Here is a 15,027-nt window from a genome sequence, read left to right as displayed (position 1 = left end):
TGTTGTTCTTTGTCACTTTGTTTCAAATTTTTGTGATTAAAAAAATGGTTACAGAACGGATTAACCTTATTTATACTGAACCTTATGGGGAAATTTAACTTGGCTTGCAACCAATTCGGTTGCAACCAGTCATGGAATGGATTAAGTTCGTGAGCCAAGGTACTGCTGTAGTTTTAAAAACACTAGTAGCAGATTGTTTGAGGTTGCACATCACTTTTAAGCAGATTTAAGTGAGCAAAACAATCCTCAAATTGGCTACATCCTAATGATTATCTAACAGTAGCGGTTTACTGGTCATGGGTTCAATGCCAACATGGCATTCTGATGTCATGAATGATGTCACAAACAGAATAAGCTTCAAAGTGTTGGCATAGCAAAAGGCAGTTAACAGACACAGTGGGAACTCTGGCAAAACGGATCTTTGTGATTGGTAACCAATTTAATTTTGCATGCAGGGTGCTATATTCACTTTTAGTACAGGGGAAGTGTTTGGGAATACTTTAGAGACCGGGTTATTGGTTCTTAACCAACCCGCCAATTCAGCCCACCAATACATTTTCTGAGCGTCTTGCTCCTCAAAGATTCAACCTTACACAATGTGACTTACACAGTTGTTACAAATGTGTGATTATTTACACAACCATTTTGATCAGGCCCACTAAAAATCAATGGGACTATTTAATCATAATGGGTCTACTCTAAGTATGACTAAGTTTGGATTAACCCATTGAACTCTAGTTGCTTGGAAGTAGCCACAGGATAATGGTATTTATTTCATCGTGTGTTTCTGTGCCTTTTAATGGTTTAAGAACTGGGCTTATTGTGTGTTTTTTCCCAAGGCCTTTTTCACACGGCCTTTTCTGGGTTTGACATTATGAATTTATTTGGTAATATCCTGGCTTATTTTATGTTTTATTATGTACATTATTATCATGTTTTGTATCCCACCCAGAGAGCCATTTTGGCTAAGGGACAGGATAGAAATCTAGCAGATAAATTAAATTTGCATAGCACTGTAAGTGACTGAAGGCGCAACCCTATGCAAGCTAGGCCTACAGCTTTTATCTGGCCAGGGCAACTTATTTTATATTGTTATTTTTTGTATTTTAACTTAATGTTTGTATTTTACAAACATTTAACTTAATGTTATGTTAAGTTAATGTTTTAACTTAATGTTTGTATTTTAACTTAATGTTGTGAGCCGCCCCGAGGCTTCGGCGAATGGGGCGGCATAGAAATGTTTTAATAAATAAATAAACAAACAAACAAACTCCCAGCATGCCTCACCCAGCATACCAGAAGAGAGATGGAATAATATGGTGGTTCAGTCTGGGGATGACAACCAGAGGGAGTCTGGGGGCCTTTTGGCCTCCTGCCCCCCCCCAGAGGCCACACTGCCCCCCAGAATAACACAAAGCAGCAGGAATCACTGATTTGACACTGTGGGGCAATAAACGGTTCCAATGCAGTATTAGAACAATTGGCAGTTGAGCCGTTTACAGCTTTTCTAGTGGCATATAGGTGGGGTGGGGGTTTCTGCTGCCCCAAATTTCAGCGGCTGTGGGGTCACTAGGAGGTGCGGAGAGCTGACCCATGTGACCAACCACTGGCCTGGGCAGCATAAACACCTTTCTGCAGCAGGTTTGCACCTGTAAGCCTTCAGAGCCCAGCACTGGAAGAGAGGGAGGGATGCCTCCCCCTCTGAGGGACCTTCTGCTCTCTAGCTCTGCTGTAATCTGAGCAGCAATGCAATGCTGGAGGATGGTCACCCACTTCCGTAATACAATGCGGCTGACTTTCCACCCCCTGCCACCCCCCCCCCAGATCAGCCTGATGCTTCCAGGAAGCACAAGAGAGAGCCCTACAGGCATTATCCACCCAGCAATGGTAATCTCCTACGTATTTTGTTATTACGTCCTTGCTTTGCCCTTTTGCTTTTTGCAAAGAAGCCAGTTTGGATCTTCACAACAACCCTGCAAGGTAGGTGAAGCTGAGAGGCATTACTGGCCCAAAGTCCACCAGTGACCACCCTCTAACTACTACACCACACTGGGCTGCAAGGTAGACGATTCTAAATATGGAGGTTCCATTTAGCCACACGGACATGATGCAGGGGTGATAGAGAGATGCCGGAAACAGCTTCCTGTGCTGAATTAGCAGCTGTTCAGAAGCAGCTGGCTTCCTTTAAGATAGCCATCCCCAACAGTTTTTATTGAGAAATTGCCAATGTGTGGGTGTGGTGTTGTTTGAACCTGTCTTATTCAGCACAAGTCATGGGCCAGGTTTCCACAAATAGGGGGATAAACATGGGACAGTGCTTTCTTTTCCCTGTCTCTCCTACTGACTGCACACAGCACAATTTACCTAATTATGCACATAGCAAGTAGCTTCCTATGTTGTCTGAACCCAGCAAGATGGATGGCAGTGTGGCCAACCCTGCCCCACACGTCACTGGGTTTAGGAAACACAGGAAACTGCATACTGCGAAGCTAATTAAGAAAATCACATGACAGGCACATGGGGGGAGGGAAAAGAAGCCTCCATGGATTCTTTTCCTCTGTGTTTGTGTGAACCAGACTATTGTTTCTCTTTGGATATTGCCCCTAAGCCGATGTGTGCTTGGCTAAAACATGTGAAATGTGAAACACAATCATGCACACTTCCTCTCTCAAATTAAGAAACAGGTGTGGGTTAAAAAAAGATTTTCCTGAACAGGGTAAATCGTCCTGCAATCTAATAGTAGCAGTCAGAGACCTGCTACCGTGTGTGTGTGTTTTAAACAAAACTTTTTAAAACAAAAAGTTTTTAACAAAACTTCTGTTGTCCCACAGACCTGAAAGCATTTTTCTAGCTTGGCCCTTCACTGGTGACATCTGATCAGCCCATGCTGGCAGTGAGTGTGTGTGCGCGTGTGCATGTGTGCGCATGTTTTATCTGCATTTTTAGTGCATAAAAGCCCTGATAAACTAGCTCTTGTTGAGAATTTCATTCCAAAATGGATGCATGCAATGAAATACAACGAGAAATGTAGAGCAACATATCCTTGAAGAACCAACATGGACTGTACAGTCTCTTTTCAAATCATTCAATCTATTGTTGTTTTTCATATTGTGCTTCCTCCAGGCTCAGCAGTTCTTTCTTTAAGCTGATTTTTTTTTCATAGCCAGTCACTGTGACTCCAGTCCTGCCCTTTTCTGTTAAACTAGGCTACCATTTAATGTCCATTCATCAGTTTCCCCCTTCCTGGTGCTTTGCCCCTATCACGTTCATCTGCATAGTTTAAGTACTTTTAGTAGGTTTTACTGGGCTAACAGCATTCCCTAGGAAAGGAGGGGGAAGCACAATCTAATGGCCGCATCTAAGAATAAGGCTGTTTGAAGGCCCTGAGAAACAAAACAAAAGAAAAATACCAGCCTGGACTGCTCCTGACGGGATTACCTGCCAAACGCCTGAGAACAAAATTAGAACGCTTCCAAGGGACAAGCTACAAAGGATAATCTGGAAGTTGGGGAGCCTGCCATAGCCAAATGGATTGCACCTCCCCTGTTGATCCCTGTCTCTTGGCCAGCCTGTTAGCTAAAGACCAAGCCAAATAAGACTTCTTTTTTTCAGAGCTTAAAATCAGTATGTGGAATAATAGAAAAAACTGGGATGTACCATGTCACACAAGCCAGTGATGACTAGCTCCCTAATAGCCATGGACTATTATTCTCTTTTTCCCTCCTCTTTCTCTTTACCTTCACCCCTTTCTGTGTCTCTTCTCCCTGTTTCTCCCTTTCCCATAAGAATCAAACTCTATAGTCAGCTGTGTGCACCAAGTGAAACAGTGGCCAGGTTCCAGGTTTACTGGGCATCCACAGGTGCGCTAATGGGATTTTTGGCACCGTGCAGCAATGGTGCATCATTCCATTTCAAATCTGGGCATAATTCTCCTAAGCAGTGTTCCTGCCCAACTTTGGGCTACAGGTTTGAGTGACTCCAAGAACTCAGCTAGCTAGGTCCAAGGTTTACTTTCAAGGAGGCTTTCTTGAAAAGACAAGCAAATTACTCCAAAAAACCTAACATCTCACAGGGTTTTCCAAGCAAGGCACTTAGAACGCTCAGCATGACCCCGCTTCACAGAAAACAATTTTGTGAGAAATCCTTTGACTGCTGCAGAACTTAATTAGAATGATCCCCGAAAGAGATCACTGGAAGAGGTTCCAGTCAACTGGAATGGACAGTCGGCAAAGCTCCTCGAGGGTGTTGGGTGTTCACACAACCCTTTGCCCAAGGGAACATGGCTAGCCTTTATAGCCTGCTCATGAGGAAGGGATTGTTTGCCTTGTGATCAAGCCCCAAATGTATGCCATATGCAGCTTCCCATCATTGCATTCTATGGGACATGAAGGTTCCCATCCTTGTTAACCAGCCACAAGTCACAGGCTTGCCATCTGTGTCAGTCAGGATTCTCGTAACATGCCATAGCACAGGCCAGTGAACTAAGCACAGAACAAAGCATGCGTTCGTTATGCTAATCATAACACCAAGCGGAAGCTTGTTAACTAGCCTGATAAGGTGGGATCCCAGGCCAAACAAGGCTGGGTGTTTAGCCCTTCGGCCATCTATCCCGGGCCTCTGGAAAACAACACCTCGTGAGTTAAGCAAGAGGCAACTCTAGGGCAGCACTTCCCCTTATGCCAAGCAAGGCATAATGCTCATCGCGCTGGAGACCCCAGCCCTGATTCTTACAGCTCAGTCCCAATACAAGCACACGGTTAGCGCTCCGGAGCCATGTGCCATGGGGTGCCCTTAATGCCGTAGGGCTGCCCTACTGCCTTTGGGTGTTCGCCCTTGGTGTCTTCGTATTATTTTGAGTCGACTGCATCTATTAAACAAAGTACAAACAAGCAATCATTTCCTCAGCTTACAGCTCATATTCTCATGCCTCCGGAAAAGACTGTACTTGCAGGCAGGCTTTGCATAATTTACTGCCTCATAAGCTTCAGACAATTCCCGGAGTTACAGCACAATGAAAGAGTTGTGACAAAACTGAGACTGGCCTGCCTTTCTCAGGCTGCTTGGCCTACCAGGTCCCAGCCTAAGGTGGCTCTTTCCCTGGGGTCTTCTCCCTGCCTGCAAGTCACTTAGTGCACCACACGACCTTATGTTGCCCCTCTCGTTTCATCTAACACCTAACTTGTGATTCTCGTACTCCTGGCCACTCCCCTTCATTAGGAGCCTGCATTGCCATAGACTGAGGGAGCTGGCCTCTTCCCTACCCCTGCATTTCTCACCGTTCTCCTGCTCCCACATTCTCGGCTCATCTGCAATCCCTTCCACCTCCACCTTCCCATCAGGATCAGCTCCCATGTCTTCTTGGGGCACTTCTACAAAGGTGTGGGGCCCAATCCCCACCAGTGCCATCGGAGGCATTTGCTTGTTAGTGTTAGTTTATTTGGGTTTTTTCATCATAATCTCAGCCTTGCCTCTTCCACATTTTGAAAGGTCTTGTGAAGACTGTTGTCCAAACAGCATTTGCTCTTGCTTTGTGGGGAGTGAGGGTAAATTCCACTAATTTATTTTATTTAAGACATTTGTACGCCGTCCTTTGAAACAGCTTCAGGACGGCTTTCACGAATAATCTTACACTAATCTGGGAATTAACTTGGCAAAAAATGATACCATCCCAAACATGGTTTCTAATTCTTTAGTGATGCTGCCACTGTTTGTTGCTCGATGACTTGCATTTCCTTTGGCTCCAGGCAACTATCTCCATTTCTGAGAGTGTGTCTCAAATAACTCACCTGTTCTATCCCAGTGTACAGCTGTGGGGATCGAGCCCTGCATCATGTGACTGTTGGGGGCTTGAGGTCCATCATATTCTCCTCTAGTGTTTTCATATGCCAGAACAGCATCTTCTGTATTTTTTCAGTTTTCTAGTACTTCATGAATCTTTTTTAAAAACTGTTACCTGTACTGAGGAAATACCGAATGGCCTTCTCTTGAAGAGCAGCCCTGTGCATGGAGTTCTGCGTTCTTCATCCAATCTGATCTTCCAGTAGCCATCCTGTGCATCTAAACACTGGATACCTTGGCAACAGATAGCTTCTACCTTATTCATTTATTAAAAAATGGTATACTGTTTACTCAGCCCTGCTGAACACTTTACATTTAATAAAATACACAAACATAATGCAATGTATTAAAACAGAATAACAGTCAATAAAACATTTCAATTTAAACATAAGTAAAACTAAACAAAATAATGTTCCATGTAATTAAACAAATTAATATATACAGGAATTCCAGGAAAAAGCAAGAATCAAACAAAAAACCAAATCAAAGATGATTTGGAAGCCTTCCGTCCCAATACTGGTTTTGAAGGAGTACCTGCCAAAAAGGAAATCAGATGCTGGCCTGTGTGTCCATATGTGCTATAAGCCAAAAATGCTGGGTGGGGGTCCCGGCATACGCTGTGTTCCAGGTGGCCGCCATGTGAAATGATGAGCTAGGCCCCTCCTGCATTTGGAATGCAATTCACCTCCGCTCGGGGCCAATTTTAAGTGTTCTGGGGATGTTCTTGGAGGGTTAGCCCTCTGGTTCCATAGGGTTCATTACTTTTCTTTTTTCCACCCATTTTTCTTTGACGCTCCCTTCTCAGCTGACAGGAGAATGCTGGAAGTTGCGCAATGCCTTTTCTATCTAGGCGAACGTAGAATTGCACCCTAAATAACTTTGCGCCCCTTGAGCTACTTGTGTTTGGACGTACTGCAACATCCCCTGCCTTCCTACCCCCTCTCTGTGCAGCCTATTTTGAATATGAGCTCTAGGTTGCTGGAAGGCCCTAAGGCCAGGCGTTCTCAGAGGTCTCCTTCCCTCCGCGATTCCACCTTCTCTGCAACGTCACCACCAGTTTCTCCTCTTTCTCATTATGGCAACCACCTGCTTGCTTGACAAAGCTGGGAAGAAAAGCCTCTGCTCATGTAAAGAGATACATCTGAACTGGACACTTCCCCACAACCCCTCCCTTTCCGTAAGGCTTCTGGCCCCACCTTCAGGGTGGCTCTCACTGCCTGAGGACAAGTAGCCATTGAGCAGCTCCTTCCTCCTGATGCCGCTGCCCCCCCTGGGTAAGGACTGGGTCTCTCACCTGCTCCCCCTCCCCACCTGAAGCCCTTCCCCCCACCTTTCCAGAACAAGCCGATGCTCATGCTTAGCCTGAGAAACTTCCCTTGGCACAGCCTCAACAGCTTCAAAGGCTCCGTGCCCCCCACTGTGCCGCCTCCTCTTCCTCCTCCTCTTCAGAATCCTTCCATGACTTCCACTGGACAGTCTGCCATGTGCAAGAGACTGGCCACTCCTTACGTGGCTCAAGTATGTCGGAGCAGTGAGAAGAGGAGCAGTTCCAGGAGGTGCTTCTCAGGGGGTCCCTGCTGGGGCGTGAGCAAGTGCCCGACTTGTTGCCTTCCAGAAGTTTTGTCCAGAATCTTCAGATATTTTGGTCAGCCACTCCTATCATCCTTCACCACTAGCTATATTGATGGGGATTGTAGGCCAAACCACCTGGAAGGCCAGAGGTTTTGCTCTTGATGGGTTCTGAGTGCTTCTTCATCAGCAGGAAAATAGTCAGACACTACTGGGACAACTTTGGGTACCAAAAGTCTAGAGAACATCTTGCTTCAAAATACTTATTCATAAAATCATAGAGCTGGAGGGAGAAACCAAGTGCATCCAATCCAACCCTTTGCCCAGGCAAGACTTTCCAATGATACACATCCTTCTGCTTTAAACTTCTAATGAAAGAGGTAATACCACCTTCCAAAGTAACTTGTTCCACGGACAAGCAACTCATACCATCAAGACATTCTTCCTGAGGTTTACACTTAATTTGTTTTCTTGTGATTTGAACCTACTGGTTCAGGTTCACCCATCTAGAGCAGTGGTTTTCAGGGGCCAGTCCACGAACCAGCACCAGTCTGTGAAAGATTTCCTACTGGTCCATGGGGGGGGGGGGTGCTGCACTCCACTACCTCTTCCTTGGCATCAGGTTGCGGGGGTTGTGCCAATGCCACCGGGCGGCCAGGGAGGGAAGAGGTAGCTTGGTGGGAGCCAAGCTGCACCAATGTCGGTATTTTGTTCTTTCACTGGCATTTTTTGTTGCTAGGCTTCTGGTCATTTTGGAGAATTTTCATTTTTTTGGAATTGTGTTTGGAAACTAATACATAGAATACTGCATTATGTGTGTGGTGCTTTTTGTTTCTGCCTCAGCAGTCCCCGAGGTGGTTTTCCTGTTTTCACTGGTCCCCAGCTGTGGGAAGGTCGAATTTCACTGGTCTAGAGCAACAGAAAGCAACGTTGTGCATCATGCATGACAACTCCTCAAATCTTTGAAGACGGCTATCATAGTGTCTTCCTGACCACCCCTTCGCCAGGCTAAGCATACCCAACTCCCACAGTTTTCCTCCCCAGCCTCCCACCATCTCTCAATTTCACCGCTTCTGAGTTATCTATCATCTTTGCTTGTGCAGTCTGCTGGATCGCTAGAGCTGGGCCAATGTTTCACAAAAAACAATTTTGCGAGAAATCCTTTGACTGCTGCCTAACTTAATTAGAATGATCCCCAATAGAGATCACAGGTCATCTGGGACCTTACTCACCACAGCAGTGGATGACTGTTCAAGATCCTTCAGTCTCTTCCAAGATAATACAGCAAATGAAAAATTATGGGCAAGAAAACCCAGTTTATCTGCTCTCCATCTCTAGTTCAGCTGAATGTTTCACAGAAACCTGGGGCTGCAACTGCAAAAGTCAGAAAAATCCATGCAACCTGGAAGCTTTTCTTCTCAAGACTGTTGATCACAGAAGCTACTTTTTTTCTGTTGTTGTTCCTGCAGAATTGAGATCTAAACTAGTCGAAGAGCTTCTCCTTTCCTGCTTTTCTTCTATATAACCTCTAGGTAGCGCTATGCCGTAGTGGAACGACAAAGTTACAGAAGTAGAGAAAGACCTTCTTCAAGGACTCTGTGCATCACACCTACGGACTTTGTGCCTGCGTGGAGCCTGTTGTCCAGCATATTTTACAGCTAAAAGTGTCTTGGCAGGCAATTCTCCCTGTAATGGAAAGCCTTCGGGGATTCCCTGTTCCCCCAGCCAACTAGGCCAAAGCCTGCCCAGAAATTCTCTTAGCCTTCAGTTCCAAGACCAGAAACTGGATTTAGCATAACATCACCCAAGAATGGGGAATAACACAAGTTTATTGAAAGGATGAAACACAAGAATGGAGGGAGATAAAACATGGAGGTTAAAAGGATAAAAATCAAATAAAAGGGGAAGGGATGGGGAAGTTGGAAAGCAGCAGTTTTCACATATCAAAACCAATCAAAAAGCCCCCTCCCAATCCTGGGGTGTTGTTTTACCACTCAGACCCAAAAACAACAAAGTTAACCCTCTAAGCACAAGATATCCACCTTCTGCAGGGCCGCAGCACTCAGGGTATCACAGGACTCTTCAGCACATACAGCAGACAAGAGGAACAGAGCTTCCTTGTTCCCCACTTTTTATCATCCCCTCACATCTGACCAGCTGACCCATGAGGAGATGGCCCATCTCCCAGTCCTTTGAGGCCACCCATCAGCTCCAGCTGCCAGGCGCTCGTGATTTAGCTCTGCCATCTCCAGAACTCCCAGGGAGTTATCACAAAGGGAATGAAATGACTCCCAAGCCCTTGAGTGTCAGATTCCTGCTGAGCTGGCACCAGAAATCATAACACTTAATAGTTACAGTCTTAACCTTTGCTTGATCCAGGGGAGTCAGAATACCTGCTTCATGTTACATTCCCCCAGCCCAGTGCCTGTTAGATATGAGAGTACCTTCTGCGCATTCCTTTGGTGTCCCTCAGAGTTCTTTCTTTCTCTACTTTTGTGGTTTAATTGAGCATTTTCTTTTTCTCTTAAACCCTGGTTTTTCTCCTTCACACTTTTCGATACCCCAATACCTTATTTTTGAGATTTTCTTTTTCTCATCCATTAAACCATTTTCCCTACCTCGCAACAAACAAAATTTTAAAACCCTCTTCATGTTCCCCAGCTATTCCACAGTCTTTATTCTTCTCTTTCCTACCATTTCCTTTCCTTGTCTCAAGCTTTCCAATGGCATCAAAGGCTCCCTTCTGTAAATGTGTGCCATGCAAAACTGCCACCTATGGACAGGTATTCTTTGTGCCCACCATGCTTCTTGGGTGGGGGGCGTGGAGTTGACCAGTGTCCTCACTGCCAGGCTTTTACAAAGTGAGCAGGAAAACACCAAGCCAAGCCAACCACCTCCAGGCAGAGGTATGAAATAAGGTTTTAAAGTGATTGATCTCCCCAAACCGTCAGAGTGACCTTCCCACCACCCTGTGGGTCTGCATCCTCACTGTGGTCCGTGCCTCCTGCAACAAGTGCCCCATCCATGGGCCAGTCATCCCCACCAACTCCAGGAAAGCCCCTGCAACGGAAGAAGGCAAAGAAACTGCCCAAGGAAGCAAAGTCAGCAGAGTCTTTAGTGCCAAACACGAACAGTGCCAGAAGGACTGCCAGTTGGTCCTGACCACCATGGACTCATCTGCCCAAGTTGTCCACTCTGGAACTAGAGCCGAGGTCTGAATCCATCTCTGCTCCAGTATCAGAAGGGAGGATTCATGACACACTGAGCCATTTCAGGGCTGCATCCTGCCATTGTGTACCACTGTCACACAAGGGCCTTCTTTGGACACCAGCAGCATTTAGCTGCATGTTTTTATTAACAGGCTGATGTAAGGTTGTTTTGTTGGGAAGACTTCTGCAACAGTTGCCCAACATGAAAACTTTGGTGGGTGAAGCTTTCCTAGAACGGAGGGAAAGTGGTGTGCAAACTTCCTGGCATGAGCTGTGTTCCTCCCTCTAAGCAGCACCGGTCTCTAACCATTTCGTTGCTTGATCATCTCTACTGTTTCACATAAGTTTCGGAGCATGTGGTATGCTGAACCCTTCTGCTGCTCATTTCCCAAAGCTCCCCCTGTGAACCCACCTGCGTCCAGAGCCTGGAGGCAGCACACTGTGGGAGCAGGCATGCCTCCACTCCACCCGCTGTGCCCCTAGCTGGACCTCTGGCTGATGTTCGCGCCAAGCCACTGGGTCCACCTCTGAAAGGGGGAGTTGGTTTTCAGTTGAGATATCTCCCCTCCTGCGGGCTGTAACTCCCGGCGGGTATGATCTGCGTCCCACCAGCCTTGGGCTGATCTCTTCTACTTCCTCCCCTAGCTGGGTCCCAGGGCCCGGACCCACAGCTTGTGGCTGCCCAGTCTCACAGGCAGTTTCATCGTCCAAATCTGAATCATTAAAAATAGCCCAGTGTGAGCCTCCCACAAGCACACCCAAGGTTTGACATTATGCATGCACAGAAGACCACCCCGTTATATTTCTGCAGATTGGGCAGTTATTAAAGAAACAGGAGAAGTGCGGGGGTGATGGAGGTGGAGGGAAGGCATTCCCCAGGTTCCGAACGAGATCTATTCCGAAGAACATCTTTGACTCAGATTTGTATGTAAGCCAGATCGTGTGCGTATGGGTCCTATGTAGCATGAGTAAGCCAAATATTCATCTTAGTCTACATATATATTTTACCTTTCTATGCATATAAATACTTAAGAAACACTTCTATATATACTAAAGCATATTAAACACAATACACTACTGTAATACAAGTTATGGAAGGCAATGTTAAATGCACATGACCCAGAACACACTGGCTTGAGTACTCTTGAGCCAATGAACAACTGATGCCACAAAATGTTTTCATGAGCATAACAAACTAGTTTCTGCATTCATTACTGTGAACCATTTGTCTTTAACTCAGATTTTTAAATGACGAGTCTTTGTGGCAGTTCACTCATTAAATACAGATGTTCATAACTCAGTCATTTGTATCCCAGAGACTTACCGTGTGCTCCTTTAGTACTTGCAGAAGCTGAAACGGAAGCAGTTTGATAGAATTTGGAACAGCCAATGAATCCGCTTCAGCTGCCCCTTCTGGAATGCACATACAGGCTAGGCTTCCATCTTGAGTTTATATGTGAACTCTCATTTATGACCAAATGTTTCGCCCTTTCACTGGTTTACATATTTCCGTACTTCACCAAAGTAGATCCCCGGGGCAATTTGCAGCTCTGTAGAATTAGGTGTGTCGACTTTTATGTTCCCTGCTCTGGTGCCTTTATCTCAAGCTATCCATGGATGTGGCTACTCTTGCTAATCTCCATCAGTGCAAAAACTCATCTCCCCATTTCCAGGTATTAAGCCGTTGTTAAAGCCACAGAAGCCGATCAGGCTGGCTTGTGCTGTGTCAAGTGGCAAATCGCACCTAAAACTCTTAGGGTGCTGAATGGTGGCTGGGAAGTTTTGGACATGAGACTTGATCCTTGAAATGACCACATCCCATCATAGCAGTCTTGATGGGTCATTGAGGTTAAAGGTTGGAGGTAGAGATGTGTGAGGGATCCATTTTGGGGGTGGGAATCCAGTGGATTCCCCGGGCTTGGCTCCCCAGATTCTGTGGCAGCGTCCAGCCTTTGTACAGCATTCACCAGGATTCAATCTTTGTGCCACTGCTCATGACAGAGAAGAAACGTGCTGCAAACGCCTCATGCGGCAGCTTTTTATTTGTGCTCCTGCACAGGACGAAGCAGCTTGCCAGCTGCACGACCTTGTTCCCCAGGCATTCATCAGCTTCCCCTTAGCTCAGCTCACTTTCTAAGAATGGGCCGAGTGCGAGAGGGCGTCCATGAGTGCTACAGGGACAGATTCCACTGAGTTTCATCCCAGCCCTAGTCAGAGGCATAGATTAATCTCGCAATCAAAACTGCACCGGGGTCCAGTTATAACTCCTGCATGGGAGGTGCATAAGGGAACTTTCCCATTTGGGCCCAAACTAGACACAGTGTTATGCACAACTTTGACTCCAGCATCCCTGGTTTTTTTCAAAAAATAGCTGGAACAGGTTCCCCAAGAGGGATCAGAGCATATGAGGATGGGACCATTAATCCTTTGGGCCCACTCCAAAGCAGGGGGCACAGGCCGAACCAATGGAATCTGCCACCTTGAGCCAGGTAGCACTGCCCACCCGCCTTCCTGAATGTCCTGCCAGGCCAGCTGCCTGGTCACCTGCTCACTCCCGCTTTGCACCCACCTGCAGGACTCTGTCACAAGAGGTCAGCGGACTCTCACGGGAGCCCTGCAGCTGGAGCACAGAAGGAGTGAGCAAGCAAGTGGCCCTCTGGGAGAGAGCAAACAGCCAGCCAAGTGTGCCCGCACTAAGAACTGGCCGGTACACCCAGCCGGTTGTTCTGGAGAGCCCTGTGCAGATGGGGCTCTCCCGAACACCCACTGGAAGCAGTGGAGAGACAGGGACAGATCCTCTGGGCAGGAGAGCGGTGTAATTTGCCATTCTGTCACCTGCTGCAGGTATATCAGTCCGCTTCATGACAGGGCCAGCCCTGAAAACACACCCCACATTTATCTCCTTAAAATCAATTACACCACAGCTAAGATACCAATCATGTCATGTTTGTTTTGGCTTTCATTGTTCCTCTTTGTAGATAAGCACAGTCCTGATGATGCAAATAAAGATAGCTGTGTGGCTTGCATCAGATTGCTTGGAAATAAACCATAGTGTAGATGTTCTTTCAGAACATGATCTCACGAGCCTACAAGAATCAGCATTGTTGCTCCATGAGAACGTTCAAAGCTCGTTTAAATTTAGGGCACAGATATACAGGAATGTCTCCATCCACGTATAGCAGGCATCAGAATTTACTCCAGCAGGTCCGGATGAGATTCCTTTTATGCAGCAGCTAAAGAGACACACATGAGCCAGGCAAGGGGAGGGGGAAGGTGTTCATATACTCCAGACAAACGATAGTTAACTAAAACAGATATAACTAAAACAGCAATATAACATGAAGAGATAACAACAAAAATACATAAGTTTGAGCAATAAATTACTTCAGTTTTCCCCATTTGAACAAAATATTCTATATAATAATAGACAGGGACCTTTAACAAATGTCTTCAGTATTGAAAGATAAAGGCCAATTTGTCCAGGACTCTTCATCCTGGCATCACGTTTCATGAGAGGATGGCTGCTGATCCAATAGCCCACAACAAATGTTTCTTGTCAGTGCATCCTGATGTGAAGACAATTCATATGTACCGTATAACAAAGTGTATTAGTCCCAGCCCGAAGTTAATCAGAGCTGTAGCCATTTATAAGCACCTACATTCCCAAAGTAAAATTCCCCTTTTTTGAGGTAAAAATCATTTTAGGACAACCTTAAGTTATTCAAAAGTAACGTGGCATTTCCTAGGGGTCGCTTGGACAACAGTCGTAAACATTTTTTGTCAACGTGTTTCATCCAGATGGCCTGAGGGTCTAGTTTTCACACTGTGCTCCAGAGAACCACAAAATTCTCCAGAAGCTTATCAGAGGAACCTCACTCAGAAAAATCGGAAATAGACAAGCTTCCTTGAACGATGGCTCCCATTCCCAACACACACACACACACACACACACACACACACACACACACACACACACAATCTTTTGAGTTTATGTAGCCACAGGAGGGTATTGGGTGTATTCTAGGATTGGGATTGATAAATGTCAGACCTGTAGGATCCATTTTTTTTTTTTTATCAGAAGGCCACATTTACCTATCTGAGCCAGACATAAAATGGTGCCTTGGGGCAAAGTCAATGATCTACTGTATCCCATATACCATACTTGGGGATATATTCAAATCCACACATGAGTTACCAGAGATCAGGGATGCTTCTGATATCACACTTTAAACTAGCCAACAGAGATGGACAAAGAATTGGTCAAAACTAACCAAAGAATACTCCTATAAGGAACAATGAAGCGGAAAGGGGAGCAGTCAGCACAAGGCCCAGCTATGCTAGAGACCTTTTTCTCTTGCAATCTTTCCTGCTCTTATTAAATTACCAGGATTTAAAATCTACAGGAAACTAC

The sequence above is a fragment of the Varanus komodoensis genome, unplaced genomic scaffold (assembly GCF_004798865.1).
Source record: "Varanus komodoensis strain SLA01 unplaced genomic scaffold, ASM479886v1 scaffold2, whole genome shotgun sequence".
In the NCBI taxonomy this organism is placed as follows: domain Eukaryota; kingdom Metazoa; phylum Chordata; class Lepidosauria; order Squamata; family Varanidae; genus Varanus; species Varanus komodoensis.
This window is presented reverse-complemented; position numbering follows the sequence as displayed.